Below are 17,868 nucleotides of genomic sequence, written 5' to 3'. Positions count from 1 at the left end.
AAACGTAGTAGGGAAGATTTTGTGCAAGGCTCTGGTGCAAGCTGTAGCAGAAAACATTTTCTGTCAGCTGCCTTAGCACTAAGACACTGTTGTTCCTGTGATCCTCCTGCCCATCGTCACAGTGCATTATTTCTCCATAGTGGGCCTGTAGTGATTGGTTCAATGTGGTTTCTTTTTACAGCTTAAATAGGCTCAGTCTTAAGAATCCATGCATAAAGTTTGGTATCAGAAATGTCCATTTGCTGCTCCTGCCAACTGTTCTTCAACTTTTCTACTCTGAATCTACTTCTAAACCATTGTAAAATTACCTAATAATACAAATTAATGTTATTTTTCATCAGTTTAATGATGTGTGATCCTGTGTGTATAATTGCCAAAATAATCAACTGCTATCTTTAAACCATTTTATTATTAATAGCTTTTAAAGCAGGAATTTCCCTGACTGAGTGTCTCCAGTGTGGCTTCATGTCAGGAGCCATCTGTAAGCCTTCAGGGATAAAGAAATGGATCTAGACCAGCAGTATGGTCTAGTTATTTGGCAAGCTTTGGAGGAACTAAGCTGTAGCCTTGGCTTCAGGATACCTGTGATCTTCCCCTCACAACCTGTTTCCTTAATTATCTACCGCTCTTAATAATTTGGAAAATTATTTGTAATAATTCATCTATCAATACATCATAACAAAGATCTTGTCACAAATAATGAGGAGTTGGTGTTCAATGTCCCTAACCTTTTGCTGTGTTCCTAATGTCCATATGTTTTATTGCTTTTTTTAAATAGGATATTTCCGCCCTCCCGTGACTGAGCAGATTGGATTCTCTGCTGATTTTCTCCATGCCTGTTGTGTGGGGATAATGAGTTGAATACCTCGTCGCCCTCCATCTGCTTTACTGAGGGTAAACTGAAGTACTTCCCGAAAGTCACAGCCCTTAAACCTTCCTTGGACCAGAACTCCACTGCTGTTCTCCCAGCACAAAGCAGTTCTCGGGCAGCTCCTGTTTGGACCATTTTCAGCTGCTTTCATTGACTCGCCACTTACTTCTGTGTAGGTGAATCCCCCTCTTTTCCCTGTGCTGGCTCTCTGGGTAGTGTATTCAAAAGCAGAAGTGGCTTTTCCTCTTCCTAGCTGGGTCATAGATGCACATAATTGACCTACCCTCTCAACATTGCATTTTTACATACCCAACGTTTGCTCGGGCCTTGATAAAACATTTCCAGTGTATGACTTCCTTTTGGCGTGTCATGTATTTGTTACTCAGCAGTTTCCCAAAATACCAAAAGGGATACTTAGCTTCCAGGCGTAATCTCTTCCTTTAGAGCTCTGTGAAACACTCCAACAGTGTTAAATTCAGATTTCAAAATCCTCTGTTTTATTCATGTTATTCAATTATTTTGAGTTTTAGTTTACATTGCTCTCATTTTGTTTACCTTTCAATTGGTCTGACCCTAGTGGTTGTGATTTTGTCAGCACCATGTGCAGGTTAATATAAAGATCATTAAAATCCAGTACAAACCAGGCAAGTGCCCCATGAAGAGCACTGATTATTTCTGTATCTGCATGCACACACAGGTTTTTAAAGATTTTCCTCAGTAAAATGAAATATGGGGATAGAATTTCTGTTCATTGTTTTTGGCATTTCAGTCTCAAAGTTTTGACTGTTTTCAAAGAATGCTAAAAGCAAGGCTTGCTTAGGAAATGTTGGACCTTGCCACTGATATAAGCTTGAAAATAGAGCAAGTTGATTTCCTTTGCTGGTAATTTTAGTTATAGTGGAATGGCAGTGATTGTTGCTTTAGCTCTGTCTCATACACTCATTTGCTCCTCCTAAATCCTTGCTTCCTGACATAAGTTTCCATAAGCACAATAGTGATGCCATAGGTTCAGCAATATGACATCACTGCGGGATTGAGTAGATGGAGAAAGCTCAGAAATCATGGTAAATAACATTATTAATTGAGAGAAATGGATGTTAATGTTTCCTTAAAATCTGTTATGCTCTGGAGGGGCTTTCTTTCCTTTGAAAAAAAAGGAGTTAGGTGAACACAGAGAGTACATTAAAGACTTCATTGCTTTTTCTTTTTAGATGGTCTTGCAGGCAGATTTTGTTATAGCGTACCTGCACAGGTACGACATTGGCTCCATTCTGATACCATTAGTTTCTGCAGAAAGGTTCTTGGAAATATTTTAAACAATATTGTAAACAAGTTGGAGACTTTAAACAGTGGTGATTTTCTGCCAGGTAACCAGCCTGGAACCTTTTTTGACTTCCCTTTCCTCGTTGGGGGAAAAGTGGAAAGTGGGGGCTAGTACTGGCCCTGACTCAGTACCTTTTGTTAAAAAGAAAAAAGAACCACTGCTTTTAAACCTTGATCAGTGCACCCTTTTCCTTTTCTTTCAAAAGTCAAGATGAGGGGGACCCATACTGCAAGAACCTCATTCTAAACAGGAAAAATGTTACATTTAATCAATCTAGCTCAGTGTTTCCCAACCCAATCCTGGAGGCACACCAATCCAGTCAGGTTTTCAGGATTGCCAGAAGGAATATGCATACGAGAGATTTACATATGGACTGGGTCTCCAGTGTATGCAAATCTTTCTCATGCATATTTATTAAGGATAGCCGGAAAACGAGACTGGTTGGGTGTGACTCTAGGAGAGTGTTAGGAAATACTGATCTAGCTGATGTTATAGAAACAGAGAATATGATGGCAAATAAGAACAGCAGGGCCATCTAGTCTGCCCAAACTACTTTCCATCATTAGGTATATGAGAGAAGAATGAAACGGCAAGTCAGATTTTGTATCATTGGGTAATGATATCACTGAATGAGTTTCTCTGGAAGTCTGCATGACTTTCCTTTGCAAGACTTTATTTAAGACTTTGAAATACTGAGGCTGATCTTTCTGGTATTAGGTTTCTAAAAAGACCTCTGTGGATTCTTAAGTTCCAAGGGAAGGGACTTTATATTCCCTGAGATGATTGCAGTGTTGCAGGAGATCCCCTTCCTGAACTCTGCTTTCAGTCATGTTCACAGAGGAGTCAGTATGCCCATTCTCTTTTTTTTTTGCCTCTGGATGGTGAATATTGGGAAATATTTGGGTTTTAGCAAAAAGCAGCTGTTATAAAGGGAGCTATTCAAAAGAGATTTGGACAAAAATATTATCTGTTCTGGTCTGCAAAAGATATGTAAAGCGTGCAGCAAGAGTCATCACCATAGATGCTTCATTAACAAAGTACAGCCTTCTCGCAGACATGCCCACAAACACCTAATCACTGAATATATATTGCCTTTTATTTACCTCTGGGAGTCCTCAGACCATATTTAATTTCCTTCCCAGGGCACAGCTACTATTACATTCTGTTGGAATGAAATGACATTTTAAAACTTTTTTTTTTTCTTTTCTTCTTGTAAAGTAGGAAAGATAGCTGGAACTAACCTTTGTTTCGTGTTAATCTGCTGTAATATAAAATTCTAGCAACCTTACCCAATTTTTAAATGCCACCTAAAGTTTTCCATGCAAACTCTACCTTTAATGGGCTAAAGCCTATTTTCTTACTGTAGATGACAATGTTCTCCTTTTTAAAAATAAGCCTCTGTCCTGCCCTCATGCCTACATTATTCTGTGCTACATTCACACAATGTTTTATCCTAAATATCTTTCCTTTCATTCACAGCCTTATTCTTTCTTGCTTATTCTGTTACTCCTCACACTCCACATACTTTCTACCTGTGGACAAACACTTTTGCCTTTAATTTTCTCTGCCACACAGCACACATTGATGACACAATGGATAACCAAGACTGTAGGGAGATCAGAAGAATTTTTTGTTGTTAATGTAGCAAGGCTACATTAACAAGCATGCATCTTTTACACCAACTACGTATAGCATTACTATTCACAATCAGTTGTCAAACAAGCTAATTTACATTTCCTTTTCTTTGTGTAGTACACACAATCCACCAAATTGCATATCAGACAGCACTTCTGACTACATGGCATATAAAAAAAATCAAAAATTTATATGAGGAAAAATCATTTAAACAGAAATACTTGGCATAGTGTGTATGTGTTTGTGTATGCATGTGGTGGTGTCCAGTTTGTAATGTGTGTGTCCTGTATTGTTGTGTGTTTTAGGTCATGAGCTGCTGAAATCTGAGGATGCCTGTGTTGTGTGAGACACATGAGTAGCCATTTTCCTATCTCATACCATTTCTGTGTAGGTTGCTCTGTATAATCAGTTTTGAGCTATCAAGGTATGCTATCCTAGGAGGGATGGAGTGGAAATCGAAGCTTCAGAGTAGTAACAAATAGGCAGGTGTTCATGAAAAGATTGTTTTTCATTGACATGTAGTACTACTGATAAGGCAATGAGTGCAAGATAAATTATGCAAAGGGAGATATGCATTTTTTTCCTGTAGATAATAGGAGCCTTCCCTAACTCGTATATAGCACTCTCTTTAACTTCCTTCTGATTGTGAGGAGTGGTTCATCAGGATTAAAGGATTCTTTTTCCTCTTTTATCCCTCTATTGATTCCTGTGGCGTTAGGCTATATAAGTGCTTTTGCATTTCTTTAAATGAAGCAGTATGGTGATTGAAGTGTGGACAAGTGTGTATGGCTTCTTACCTTTACTTTAAGCACAGCATGTTCTATGGATTTCCTTTGCCCACTTCTAGATGTTGGTGACATCGGGAGAGCAACTCCGCATGCCCAATCAAAAGCAAGAAGGTCGTGCATTATGCATGGCCTTTGAGCTGTGTTTTGTTTTGGGGTTTTTTTTGGGGGGGGGGGGACAGGAGGAGATTTTTTACTTGGGCATTTTTAAACATAGATGGTGATTATTTTTATTTACCAAAGTCTTCAAATATCTGTCTGCTAGTAATATTTTCAAGTTATGAACTTGAACAAACTGAACCCACTGTGCTGTATGGTTTAATGCAGGTCTTTCCACAGCAGAATGTGTTCTTTATGAGCTGCCAGCCTCCAGGAAATTTAAATCTATGACAAGCAAGCATGAATTAGCCATAATGCATGGAATGATCAGACAGCACCAACATATACTCAGTTCTCAGAGCTCAGGAAAAGTTTTACTGAGCATGTGTGGGAGTTCTGCACATACACACTCTGATTCATGAGCTTCTAAGTCTTTCTTCATCTCAACATTTTAGGCCTTGTTAGTGTCCTTATTTGCCTTTTTGCTTCTTTTAATTTTTGCTGCTGTTTCAGCAGCCTCTCAAATAGAACTTTTAAATTGTAAAAAAAAGAAAAGAAAATAGATGAGTAAGGAAAATATCCAAGCCCCAACCATGACTCCCCAAACTACTGCACCCTGGGGGACATCCAACCCCAGCTTGTAACAGCAATGTACCTGGAAGATGAAGGCCCTAAGGAAGGCGCCAAGGCGTAAGAACCCTTGGCATGATGCTGGGCAGCAGAGCCACTCCTCATCTAGGAGTGAGATGGGGTCAGACTCTCTTGATGTGTAGGAAATCAAAACAAGAATCCTCCCCAGCTTGATCCCAACGGCACAGAAAGGTTCTCTCTTCTCCCCATCCCCACCTCATGGCAGAGATTCCCAGGTCTGTTTCAGGTCAAGGATTGAGCAGGTTGTTGAAGCCTATGGCACTGGATGAAATGCCAAGAAGAGCACCTAAACAAGTCAAAAAACCATCTTCAGGACCATCTCCCTCAAAGCAGAAGAAAAAAGTTGGCACCACTGGCGTAGGGCTCCACTAGAGCAGGCCCTTAGACGGCACAGAAGAATCCTATTTATTTTATCCAGACAGCTGATTATTTCTACAAAATCTAAGTGTTCTTGTATCTCTGGATATAAGCGTCATAATAGCCTGGCGCCTGAACAAGACTCAGCACCAACCAGAGTACTGCTCGTGTCCTCTGCACAAAAATTGAATTTGAAGGTGCAGTTGACAGACATGCTAGGGCACTATCAGTCACATTGGAGCAGAGTGCTTTATATCACATAAGCTTAAAAGTCCTACCACGAAGGCTAGGGCACAGCAGCGGGCACAGCCAGTGCCATCCATGAACCAAGGTGCCATTCAACAGGAAGTGTTGGTGGAGCCGGACACAACAATGACAGAGGCAGCTGCTGTGTGGTGCAAAATGCTTCCATGACTGTACAGACAGCCCTCACTGATGAACTGATCTGAATTTCTAAAGAGGTGTTTTTCTTGCACCTCCAGCACAGAGGATCTCCAGTTTGTGACAGCCAAGCTGTTGTAGCTAGTGAATAATTTTTTTGCTCATTAAGCTCTGGAGACCAGAGAGGGAAATTAGAACCTCTCCTGTCCAAGATGGAGTATATTTTCCCATATAGTGGGGCTACTCAAAGTCCTACACTGGTGTGTGCTTCACAAGAGTTTCCAGAGTTGGGAGTAAGTCCTCACCATAAGTTGGTGGGTTCTCATTATCCAAGGGAGTCCCTTCACGAGTCAGAAGGGGATGAACTCTGTTCATTCAGAGTTCTTATCAGACATTTCTCCCTCAGAACAGTGGAAGTCTCCTCAGTCTTCCTTATCCTCTTTGGGTCATGGCTTAGTGTTTCTCTGTGATCGGAAGATTTTACAGTGATTCCTTCAGATCCCCCTCCAAAGGAAATCTGCTACTCCAGGTTTTTGGATGAGTTGATAAAGATGCTGTCTGTCAGTGTCGGGGGAAAAAAAGGACCCAAGTACCAAAATCTTTAGGCTTCTCCAGTTTCTTCAACCTCAAACAAATTTCATATTTAACCCAGTTCAAAAGCTTCTTAAGGACTTTCAGATGAGGCTGTGGCAGACACCAGCATTGTGCTTGCTGATGGCCTGGAAACTGGATTTAAAATACAAGGTCTAACCACCACACCACTCAGCAGAGGTGGAGTCAGCATTGAAACATGTTAAGCATACTTCACCATGCCTCCTGGGAAGGGCTCAAAGGTATTGGATGCATTTGGGGAAAAAAGTCTTCCAGGGTTCCATGTGGATTGTGGCTCACCAGCTCTACATAGTGGAGTACCTGTATAATGAGTACAAAAACTAAAGCCTTTGATGGATTCAACAGTCCCAGAATAAGTGGACTTCCACCTAGTAGTAAAGGAATACGAGAAGCACCTTATCTGTTCTGCTTACAAAACAATTGATATGGCAGCTAGAACTTCAGCTGTGTCTATAGGAGCCCAACAGCTCATTTGGTTGAAAGCAAGTGGACTCCGAAAGGATATACTATACATAATTGTCTTGTGGATGCGCCCTCTATTGGGGACAATTTGGTGATAAAAATTTGAGACAATGGCTCTGATTTAAAAAAACATCAATCTGCCTTGCAATCACTATCAGCTGTGGTGAGGAACCAGCCAGCTTCTGCCTGACGCTAGTATTTTCCTTACAAGGATCAATTCTTCCAAAGATGCCCTTACCACTCTTTTCAATGTCATTGATTTCCTCCCTCTCTTTATTAGCAGGAAAAGCATCAGGCAAGGCTCAGCAGCAGATGCAGCCTAAGCCTGGGACCAGTTTTTGACAATTTTGAGACCAGCATCCATGCCTTCTCTGGTGTGGAGAAAGGTTCAGTCCTTCCTCTCAGAATGACTCCATACCACTAAGGACCAGTGGGTCCTGAAAATGAAGTATGGCTACCACTTATGCTTTTCTCACCTTCTTCCAACCCAGTGATTCAGTCTTCAGTACCGATCCCTCTCAATCTGCGCAGCTGGAAGTGGAGTCGCTCTTAAAACAGAAGGCAATCAAAACTATCTTTCCTCAGGAGTGTAGCCAGGGTTTCTATTACAGGTATTTCCTGATCTCCAAGACCTCTACTGGACTTGCGGAGGCTGAATAAGTTGTTGGTACAGGAGAGATTAAAAATGAACTCCCTCCAGATGATTCTCCTTTAATTCAGTTGAGAGATTAGATGTATGCCCACGTCCCCAATCACCCTGCCATTAGAAATTCCTCAGGTTTGTGGTGAAGGACATGCATTACCAGTGCAAAGTGTGTCCATTCTGCATTCTTCTTCTTAGCAGTAGTGGCAGTGCAGCTTCTTCAGCAGGGAAGTCTGTGTGCTACCATACCTAGATGGTTGACTGGTAGTGGGTATATCCCCCTCAAACCATATGGCTTAACCAGTCCCTGGGATTCCTGGTCAGCTTTACCAAGTCAAACTTGTTTCTGGCTCAAATAATTCACTTCATAGGAGCCTGGATAGACACATTTCAGGAGAAGGCATTCTTCCTCATTGAAAGTGCCATATTGCTGATAGCCCTGGTAAGATCTTCCTTCAACAGGTCTGATTGTCAGCAAGGTTGGTTCTTGTTCTTGGATATATAGCAGCCGTGACTGTGACCTCTGACTTGTCTGCCCATGTGGGGCCTTTGAAGCCAATGGGATCAGTTATATCAGCCTTTGGCCCACAGAATTGCAGTGACCTCCAGGATGAGAGCATCCCTTCAGTGATGGATGTATCCGGAAGTTCTAAAGGTGGGCCTCATGTTGCTCACTCTGCCCATCAAGTGTCTGTTTATACATGTCTCCACCAATGGGAGGGGCCAAACACCAGAGCGGCATGGATCTAAGAATCATGGTCCTCAGTGGAGATTTATCTCCAAAGTAACCATCTGGAGCTGTGAGATATCCACTATGCTCTAAAGGTTTTCTACAACTTTCTTTCAGGAAAGAAGATTTTGATCCAGACAGACAACCAAGTAGCTATGTCCTACATAAACAAGTAGGGGAGGTATGGTGCAATGCTCATCTCAGGTGACCTACCTTCCAGGAATCGTGAACATGTTGGCAGACCATTTCAACAGTATTATAACTGCGTGAGTGGTCCTTGAATCAAAGGTTTGTGGATGACTTGTTCAGTCACTGAGGAAAGCTGGTAATTGTCATGTTTGCTTCCAGAACAACAGAAAAGTCAAAGTTCTGCTTCATGCATCCAAGCAGCTACAGATCAGCTCCTGACACTTTTGTGCTAGATTAGAACATCTGTCTACACTAAGTACTTTTCATCCTTCGGGACAAGGCAAGGGTGATCCTTGTAATACCTGCCTGACCATAGCAAGCCTTGTATCTATAAGCTCATCTGTCTGTCAGTTCAGTCTCTGGTTTCTTTGGGAATGTCTCCAACTCTCATTACACAGAAGGATGGCAGACTCTGCCATCCAAACCTGCCACCGCTAGCCCTAACAACATGGATATTGAATGCCCAGTAATTTCCTCTTTGCTTAATTCCCAAAGAGTTAGGGTTCTAATTTCTGACAGGAAACCTTCAACAAGAACCATTTCAAATGTTCTCGATGTAGAACCAGCCAGTTGGACCTCTTCTCCTGTGGCCCGAGGGGCTTGCTTCAGTATCCATTCTGCCTCTCATCTTCAGAACTTAGCACCTCTGCAGTCAATGTGCCCTTGTGACATATCAACAGGTGGAAGGGGCTCCAATCTCTCTCTACTCCTTGGTATCAAAATTCATGAAAGACTGTCATAGTAAATCTCCAATGCCCTGGGTCTTGATCATGGTCCTAACTCACCTCATCAAATCTCCTTTTGAACTTCTCGAATCTGTAAACTTGAATTTTCTCACCTGTAAAGTATTGTTTCTCATGGGCATAACTTCAGCACAAAGAGTGAACTACATGTTCTGGTTTCTCACTCCAAGTTCTTCCAAAAGTGGTATCTGTGTTTCACAACAATCAAGCCATTGTGCTACCTACATTTTTTCCGAGATCACATGTGCACAAAGAGCAAGCTCCCTTGGTTTGGAAGAGAGCCCTGGCATTTTAGCTACAGAGGACTCAACCATCAAGCTTCTCAACTGTTCATGTCTTTTGATCCCAATTGATTGAGAATGCCAAACGAATTATGTCCAATTAACTAATGAACTGTATAGCACCTGTTACACACTGGTTGGCTTACAGATTACAGTTTGTCAAGGTTCATCAAAGGAAAGACACTATAACTTCAGTGGCTCATCTCAGGGACACTTCAATTGAAGATATTTGTAAAACTGCATCCTGGTCATTGGTTCACACCTTCACGTCCTGCTGCTTTCTGACAGCATGTCCCGAGGAGACAGTCATTTTGGACAAGCAGTTCTGCGTAGCTTATTCTCCCAGCAGTTCATTTTCCACTTGATGTGGTCAGGTTTTCTTTAAGTAATTGCTTCCACTGTACAACCCTCATGCCTGTTTGTCCATAGAGAAAGCAAGTTTACTTACCTGTAAATGGGGTTCTCCATAGACAGCAGGATGAATTAGCCACACCTAACACCCACCCACCTCCCTGGCAAATGGACCACCTTGTTGAAGCTTAAGGTCTGAAAGAGATTGAGGGGTTCACAAGGCAGCATAGGTGCATGGCAACTCCTATGCATGCTAAGTAAAGTTTTTTTACTGAGCTGTGAGAGATGGGTCTGTGTGAGCACAATCAGATGACATCACCCCACACGAATTGGTTAATTAATCCTGCTATCTACAGAAAACTCTGTTTACAGATAAACAAACTTTATCCATTTTGGTCCAGCTTTATTGCCAGTTATTTGTTTCAGTTATTGATAAATGAAGAGATATAATGGAACTTGCTTGATTTATGCTTATCTGATCAGTGAAGAATGGTGCTTCTATGTAGAAAGAATTGCCGTACTCAGCAGTCTAATTTTGGGTGTATGTTTTGCATATAATTTTTGTGTTACCAAAATCTTTACACTGTGAGATCAGGGAAGTTACTGCTACACAATGATGTGTCAGGAAGACAACAGAATGATGTAATAGGCACATCCAGTTGCACTGATATAATTAGATGATTTTGATAAATTATTGTCATACAGGAAATACTTCAGCATTGCATAGTTTATAAATGACATATTGTGCCCATGCTTTTAAAGGTTATTCTTTAGTAGTAGATGAATAGCTACAGTTCAAGTTGGATCACTAACTTTAGCCACTATGCACCTTACTGTTGAATATACATTCAAATTAAAAGCAGTTATCTGGAAGGTTTGCCAACTTCCCATCCAGTTAACATTCTTCCTACCAAATTCTCCATAGCTAAGAGCAGTGTGCGTATGTGTGTGCAATAGAAGCTCTCCCCTGAACAATCACAGCCTTCTCCCACCTAATCCCTCTTGTGACATCACGGCGCAATTTGTGTGCGTGTAATCAGCTCTTTCCTGTACCTTTTCAGCTTCTCCTGCCTGATCAAGTGGCATCACAGCATACAGTGCGTATGTAAAAGAAATTCTCTCTAATAAAGTTGCAGTCTTCTCCTCCTGCATGATCTCTCAAGTGACATCACAGTGCAGTGAGTGCATGTAACAGAAACTCTCTTCTATACAATCAGTCTTCTCCCACCACTAATTCCTCTAGTGATATCATAGTGTAGCATGTGCAGTTAGTGCCTCTTCTTGCTGTAGAATTGAACTTTACTTTGCAGTGAGCTGGAGGCTTCAGGATTATACCAAAGAAAATGTTTCCAGCAAAGTTAAAGCAGCCTTGTAAAAATAGATATGCTAGAATCCAAGAAAATGCCAGGTAGTAGGATGTTAACACTTCTCAGTCCCTACACTGCTCTTCATAATGTCATGAGGTAAGACACGAAGTGGATGCTTTGGAAGCTGCACCCAGTACTTAGCTTGCTGTATAACACCTCAAACTCAAAAAAGAGGCATAAGAAGGACCAAGAAGTGCCATTGTCTGTACTGTTGTTTTGCATACATGGCTCAGGGGAGTTGCTAAACAAATTTCAGTAATTTAGCATATTAAAATTTGTAATTGATGAAGAGATAGGTATTGCAGTTTGACTTGCAAACTTTTGAAATATTTGCAAGGTACATAACAGGACCTATTAGAATAGCAAGCAGTAGTAGCAAATCTAGCTGAAGGTTCCCCAGCAGGTTGTGCCACTCCCTGTTTTCTGGAGCGCACCCTCAGTTATGGTGGGTGGACTGTGAGAAGGATGCTTGTTTCTGGACTTTGTCATGAGCATTCAGGCTCCTAAGGGGGATGCTTATGGTTTAGCAGCTACCCCACAGAGCTCCCCCCTTTCCCCTGGAAAAAAGTGAGTTGAACAAAATGTGCAGACTCTTCTAGAAGAAACTAATGTTCCAGTAACTGCCATGAAAATACCTCTGAAATGTGGGTGCAGAAGCTGTTTAACTGCATGGAATCGGGGACTGGTGCTGTGTGTTACTATACCTCTCGTGGTGATATCTCTCACCATTATGAAGGGTGGATAAGGTTTCATTTGAGCTCTTTCGCCACATAGAAACAGCCAGTCACTGCTCCCCATCCTGTGCCTGGCAAGCAATGCTTTGATCACACGTGTGAGAGATCTTTTCTATATAGGCGCTAGGGAATGACCATTTTGTGTACCACTTTTCTGCTTCTCCTCATCCTTCAGATTGTAAAACACTTCCTGTGTATTTGCCCAAAAACATTTGTAATGGATTATTTCATCTTTCTATTGCAACTTATATATTTTGAAGAGTTTCCATTTCTGGGGATACTTCAAAAAGTTCATGTAATGGGATTTATTTAGTGATATCAAAATTCAGTGTTTACAAAGACCAGGGTATATTGGGTGGGCTGCTTACAGCTGCTGAGAGAGGTAGCTTGTCATGAATTCCATATCGTCAGCTATACTAGGTACTGAAGCAGTTTTAGTGACATATAGGGTCATTCATCAAAATGCATTATGGCGTTAACGCACGCAAGAACACATTAACGCCATAACGCATGCAATAATATTCTTGCTTGGTGCGAATGCAAATTTTTAGAAGGGGTGGGATTAATGAAAATGAGGGGCAGTATCGCACTGTATGATAGCATAATGCACACTATTGCACAGTTTTAACACCAGAAATAACTACACCTTTTTTCCTGGCGATAAGCTGTGCGGTATGCCCAAAACAGCCATAACGCAATTTGCGATAAATTTTGCAAATTGCATTTTGGCCATTTCTGGGCTTGGGAGTGGAGGGAGGGGGAGAGAGAGAGCGAGCACCTCTGGGGAGGCCTTCACAGTATTCAACTATTTATATGATTATAGGAAGGCCAGCTAATAGTTCGAGGTGAGGTGTTGGTGGTGGTTTAGTGTTTAGGGGCCAGTTTTACATGCAGAGAGACTTACAAACTGCACAGTACACCTCAGTGAAGATTTGACATCATTTGGAGTGAGGAAAGTCTCAAAAAGATGAGATTTCTACTATATTCTCTCACCCTAGCTTGATGGACTCTATAACAGGGTACCATCAAGCTAGGGCGAGATAACATAGGGAATACCTACAGTATCTGAATGTAATCCACTTTGAAGTGCTGAAAAAAGTGCAAAAAGCGGAATATAAATCTAAATAAAAAAACCCAAAAAACCAAACTTTCTTCACTCCAAATGACATCAAATCTTCACAGAGGACTACTTTGCAGTTTGTACCTCTCACTCCGCATGTAAAACTGGCCCCTAAACCACCTCACCTCGAGTTTATTAGCTGGCCCTCCTATAGAGATATAAATAGTTGACTGCTATGAGGGCATTATAAATAGTCTCTCTCTCATCCTGTTTGGGAACTTTGTGAGCTGTGACATACAAGTATCGCAGGGTGCAAAAACTTTATGCATGTGATATTATAGCATTTTGATGAATCCTAGAGATTAATTATTGCTTTAGAACATCAGCAGGTTTCTTTTAGATAATTAAATTGACAATTGAAACAACCAAGTTTATTAAGCAGCCCCTTCACCCTTTTATTCCTGCTGATGAGTTTAATTCCTAAAAGAAAGATGTGTTTTCTAGCTTTCTGAAAGCTCCTCTTGTATAGCCATTTCCAGCTCTCTGAATGGGGTAAATGTAAATTGTTTTGCAGTGCTGATTCTTAGCCACACCCCATGCAGCCACTGATCCGATTTGAGCCAATGGGCAAATCAGTACTTTGAAGACTTTACCTAGTGCTGCTGTTTAAAATGTTTTTAAAATCATTTTATTGAAATAGTCAAATGGGGAATGTTTGGTAAGCAGAAAGCTAAACATTTTGTTAAGTTTTGAAAACTAGTGACATCACGTCTGCTGGGCGGCAGGACTTTTGCAATTATGTAAAATATACAAAATGACAAAATTTTTACTACCATACTAAGTAATACTGTGTATATTTATTAGTCTGTTTGACCATGACAGGGCACTTTAAGAGGACCTAGTGTATATATAAATATATGTGAGTATTAATATGTGTACTTTTTTAAATATTCATTTAAGCATTCTTTTAGAATGTTCTTGTTTAATCTGTTTGTTCCTTTAACACTCGACTGTATTCCTTGTATCACCTCAAGGTTTGTTTACAGAAAGCATTTTAACATCGCTTGCAGTGTCGCGTTAGCAATCTATTTACAACAAGACCAACCAGAACTCCAGAGCATTCTGAGATTTTAGTCCAGTCCTGACTTTTTAACTCTCATCCTATAAACAAACACTGTTGATAAAAGGGCCTTAAATGGGCCAGCCCAGTGCACTGCCATGCAGGAGACCTGGGTTAGATTCCTAAGCCTGGTTTGTCCTCTGAGGGAGGGAGGAGTCTATCATTATGCAACAGTGACACCTAGTGGTCAGATTTGGTCTGCCCTTATACTGGGCTCCACAAGGAGCACAGTCTGTGGCCCCTCATGAAGAACTATTAATGCAATGGCAAATGACAGAAAATACTGGATTGTTGTGAATTGAAGGCTCATGGTGCTATAGCCTAAGAGGCTGGGTCCTATTGAGCAGGAAGCCCAATGGAACAGGCAGAAATGGGCTTTATTTTTAATTGCTGTTTTTTAATCTTCAGAACTTCAAGGACTATCTGAAGTACTTAAATATTCCTGCCAAATGATCAGTTTTCTAATCCATCCTTCTGCCAATATCTACTTATTGTCCTTCTGTAGCAGAATGCCAAGACCCACAATGCACTGGCATACAGATTTGAGAATGGAAGGGAAGAAGGGGTTCATTTTTAAATGAGGGAGCAGGGATGAAGGGGGGAGGGTTCATTTTTAAGGCAAAACTGGACTAGAATCTCTCAGTAACCTGGGGTTAGGTTAGTGACAATGTAAAAATAAAGAAAAGAGCCTGCCTCTCTTTACTGCACAAATAGTAGAAACTTGTTAATGCCATTTTATTTTTGTATCATGTAAAAATGTCATTCAGTGAAAAATCAACTGTGCACAGTCTGCACTTGAATAATCCAGCAATGGAATAAATAAACACTTTGAAACAAGTTGTTCACTCATTCTTTCCAAACTGCTGCTTGCCTCCTTATTTCTTCCAGAACCTGGAAGTTGTGCGATGCTGGGACTTTACAGGAGCAATACTGAGCAAGCATTTTACATTATTCAGTTGGCAGTTAAAATAAATTCAGTTGTGTTTTGATTTATATTTCATTTCTGAGGAGGTTTAGTGTGTATATGTTGGTAAACTTACCTCTTACTTACTCTGTCCCATCATTGTAAATCTGAATGAATCGGGGTGCTGCTGTGCTATTTGTCATTAGAAACATGTGCATCTATTAATTAAACACTAATGCAAGTAAAGTATGGATATAGCAAGGGCCACTAGACAATGAACTCAGAGAAGGAAATAATTAAAAATATATTTAGGGAGATGTACAATATTAAAAGTAAGGAAGCAATGGAAAAGGAAAACTTATCAATAAAATCAAATGTGGAAATATGCAAACACAAAAGAGGCAATGTGACTTGTTAAGCAATCTAGCCATAACTGCTGATTACATGCAATGGTGCTTTTCTGGTTCCACTTCAGAATGGTGTAACCCTTCTTGGTGCATAAACAGGCAGATGCAATACAGTGTGCTCAGCCGAGGGCACTGGTTAATCCGTGGCTGGACGCGCATCAACAACCCCTTGTTTGATAAGGGAATTAGCACGTTTAAAACACGCGCCCAACCCCCCCCTCCCGCTAAGCTAATAGCGCTCATCACATGTAAATTCATGTTGATGAGACTATTAGCTATCACCTCCCAATGCCAAAAAAAACTGTGCACCAAATGCACACATTTTTACTCTCAGAAATTAACACCTGCCCCGGAGCAGACATTAAGTTCTGAGAAGCCCCTAAAGTTGACAGAAAAGCAGAAAAGGTACGCTCAATTAACAAATGTCTATTTTCCTAACCTGTGGCTGTGCTCAGGTTAGGAAAAGGGATGCTTGTAAAATTGAGCATCTGTTTTCCTAACCCACTGAAAGCCACTTTTCCTGGGTGCCCACTGCCGGGGAGGTGCTAGGGCTGCACAATTTCCCCTAGTGCCTTTTTTTTTACTGCCGCAGCCCATTTGCATTTTGCATCGGACACCCCGGAGAGGTTGATCGGTACAAATTAGAAGAGCGGGTGCTCATGTTTTCCACATTCCAATATTGCATCAGCCTGAAAGTTGTTGATAATCTAAATTGATTACTTTTCATAAGTGCCTTTTCCTTCCCTGCTTCTTAATATAAAATATAGTTGTGCAAATGTTTTGAGGGAGAATTTTGTAGATTTCACACAAGAGCAGCAGACTCCTTTGATTCTAAGCACAGCACTTCATTTTCCATCGATAAGCAGGGCTGCATTAGCCATAACCTGTGGGTGACATCATCCAGTGCCATTCTCACAGCTAGTAGTGCTTTTGCTCCACTGAGCATGTGCAGAAATTCCTGCTCAGATGTTACCTCAATGAGCAGCCTTTTTTTTTTCTTCATCTGAGCACTAGCATGGGTGTGTACTTCTTCTTTCTGTTTTTTCTTTAAAAATTTCCAAACTACTTTTCAAAGTTGCCTTAGCAGCCCTCTAAACAGTACTTTTCAGTGCTACCTTTTAAGAAAACATTTTTTTCATCAGAATATCTTCTGTGTGCAGTGGTGTATGCACCAAAGGGGCATGCCCTTGGGTCCTGGTTTGGAATCCTCCCTATCGTTATTTGCTTCTGAAGATGGGGAAAAGAGGAAACATAGCATTAAGGTATTCCTGTCCACACCTGTTGTTACTCCTGCTTCCCAACTGGCATTTTAAGCTTTCAATTTTCAAATGCAGTTATCTTCTGGTCTTAATGAACTTGGAGTTAATAACTCCATTCAAGGGGCAGCATCTTTCTCTAAATCCTAATGGGCCAGTTCCACCACAGGTTCCAAACCTGTCACAGCCAGGAACTGGAATTAGAATTGTGGAGTCTAGTTTAGATGTTTCACTTTCCTCCACAGCCAAAGGGAACCCACCATCAGGGGAGTTAATTAATCTACTCCCAACAATTTAGAAGCTAAAAGACAGGATCTGTTGTAAAAATCTTATTATTTATGAACAGCCAATGGCAAGGAGTAATGGGGAATTGGATTCAAACAGCAATCAACAATGGTCCAACTTTTATGGACTGGGAATCTAAGCATGGGGATAACCTGCTCGGCAGTTGCTGGGCAGACTGGATGGACCATTTGGTCCTTTTCTGCTGTCATTTCTATGTTTTTATGTTTATGTTTATTCTGTTCTTTAGGTACTTTTTCCAGCCAGGTCAATGATCACACTCAGAAAATATTAGAGCAAGGGAAGCAGTTGACGGCTCTTAGAGATAAATGTACTAAATTGTATGAAAGTAATATAGCCTTGAATAAAGACAATATCTACATTGAAGATGAAATATCTGGGGAATTTCTTTAGGAGATTGAACCTCAAGTTTTTAAATTTTCTGAATATCCCATGAGATGTTCAAGAGATTCTACACAGATTTATTTTTTTTAAGTGTCTAAAGAAGTAATTCCAGTAGTTTCTAAATTGTATTGTGTCTGTTCTGTTTTAAATTCAGCAGTTAATGATTCTTCTTCTTCAACCTTTCTTGAATAGTCTAATTTCATAATTAAAGAGAGCTAT

General features: G+C 40.8%; 1 protein-coding gene across 2 annotated transcripts in view; it reads left to right on the top strand.

Annotated features, from left to right (window-relative positions):
- The window catches only part of NAA60 (N(alpha)-acetyltransferase 60, NatF catalytic subunit), an 83,120-nt gene extending 70,118 nt beyond the window's left edge, over nt 1-13,002 (top strand). For both annotated transcript variants that reach the window (XM_029576737.1, XM_029576739.1), the window contains exon 8: nt 779-13,002. The gene's annotated coding sequence lies outside the window, so the exon portion shown is untranslated. The remainder of the gene's footprint in view (nt 1-778) is intronic.
- The last annotated feature ends 4,866 nt before the right edge of the window (nt 13,003-17,868 follow it).

This window comes from Rhinatrema bivittatum, chromosome 14 (genome assembly GCF_901001135.1).
Source record: "Rhinatrema bivittatum chromosome 14, aRhiBiv1.1, whole genome shotgun sequence".
Taxonomy (NCBI): Eukaryota; Metazoa; Chordata; class Amphibia; order Gymnophiona; family Rhinatrematidae; genus Rhinatrema; species Rhinatrema bivittatum.
Note: the sequence above shows the minus strand (reverse complement) of the source record. Positions and strands in the feature narration are given on the sequence as shown.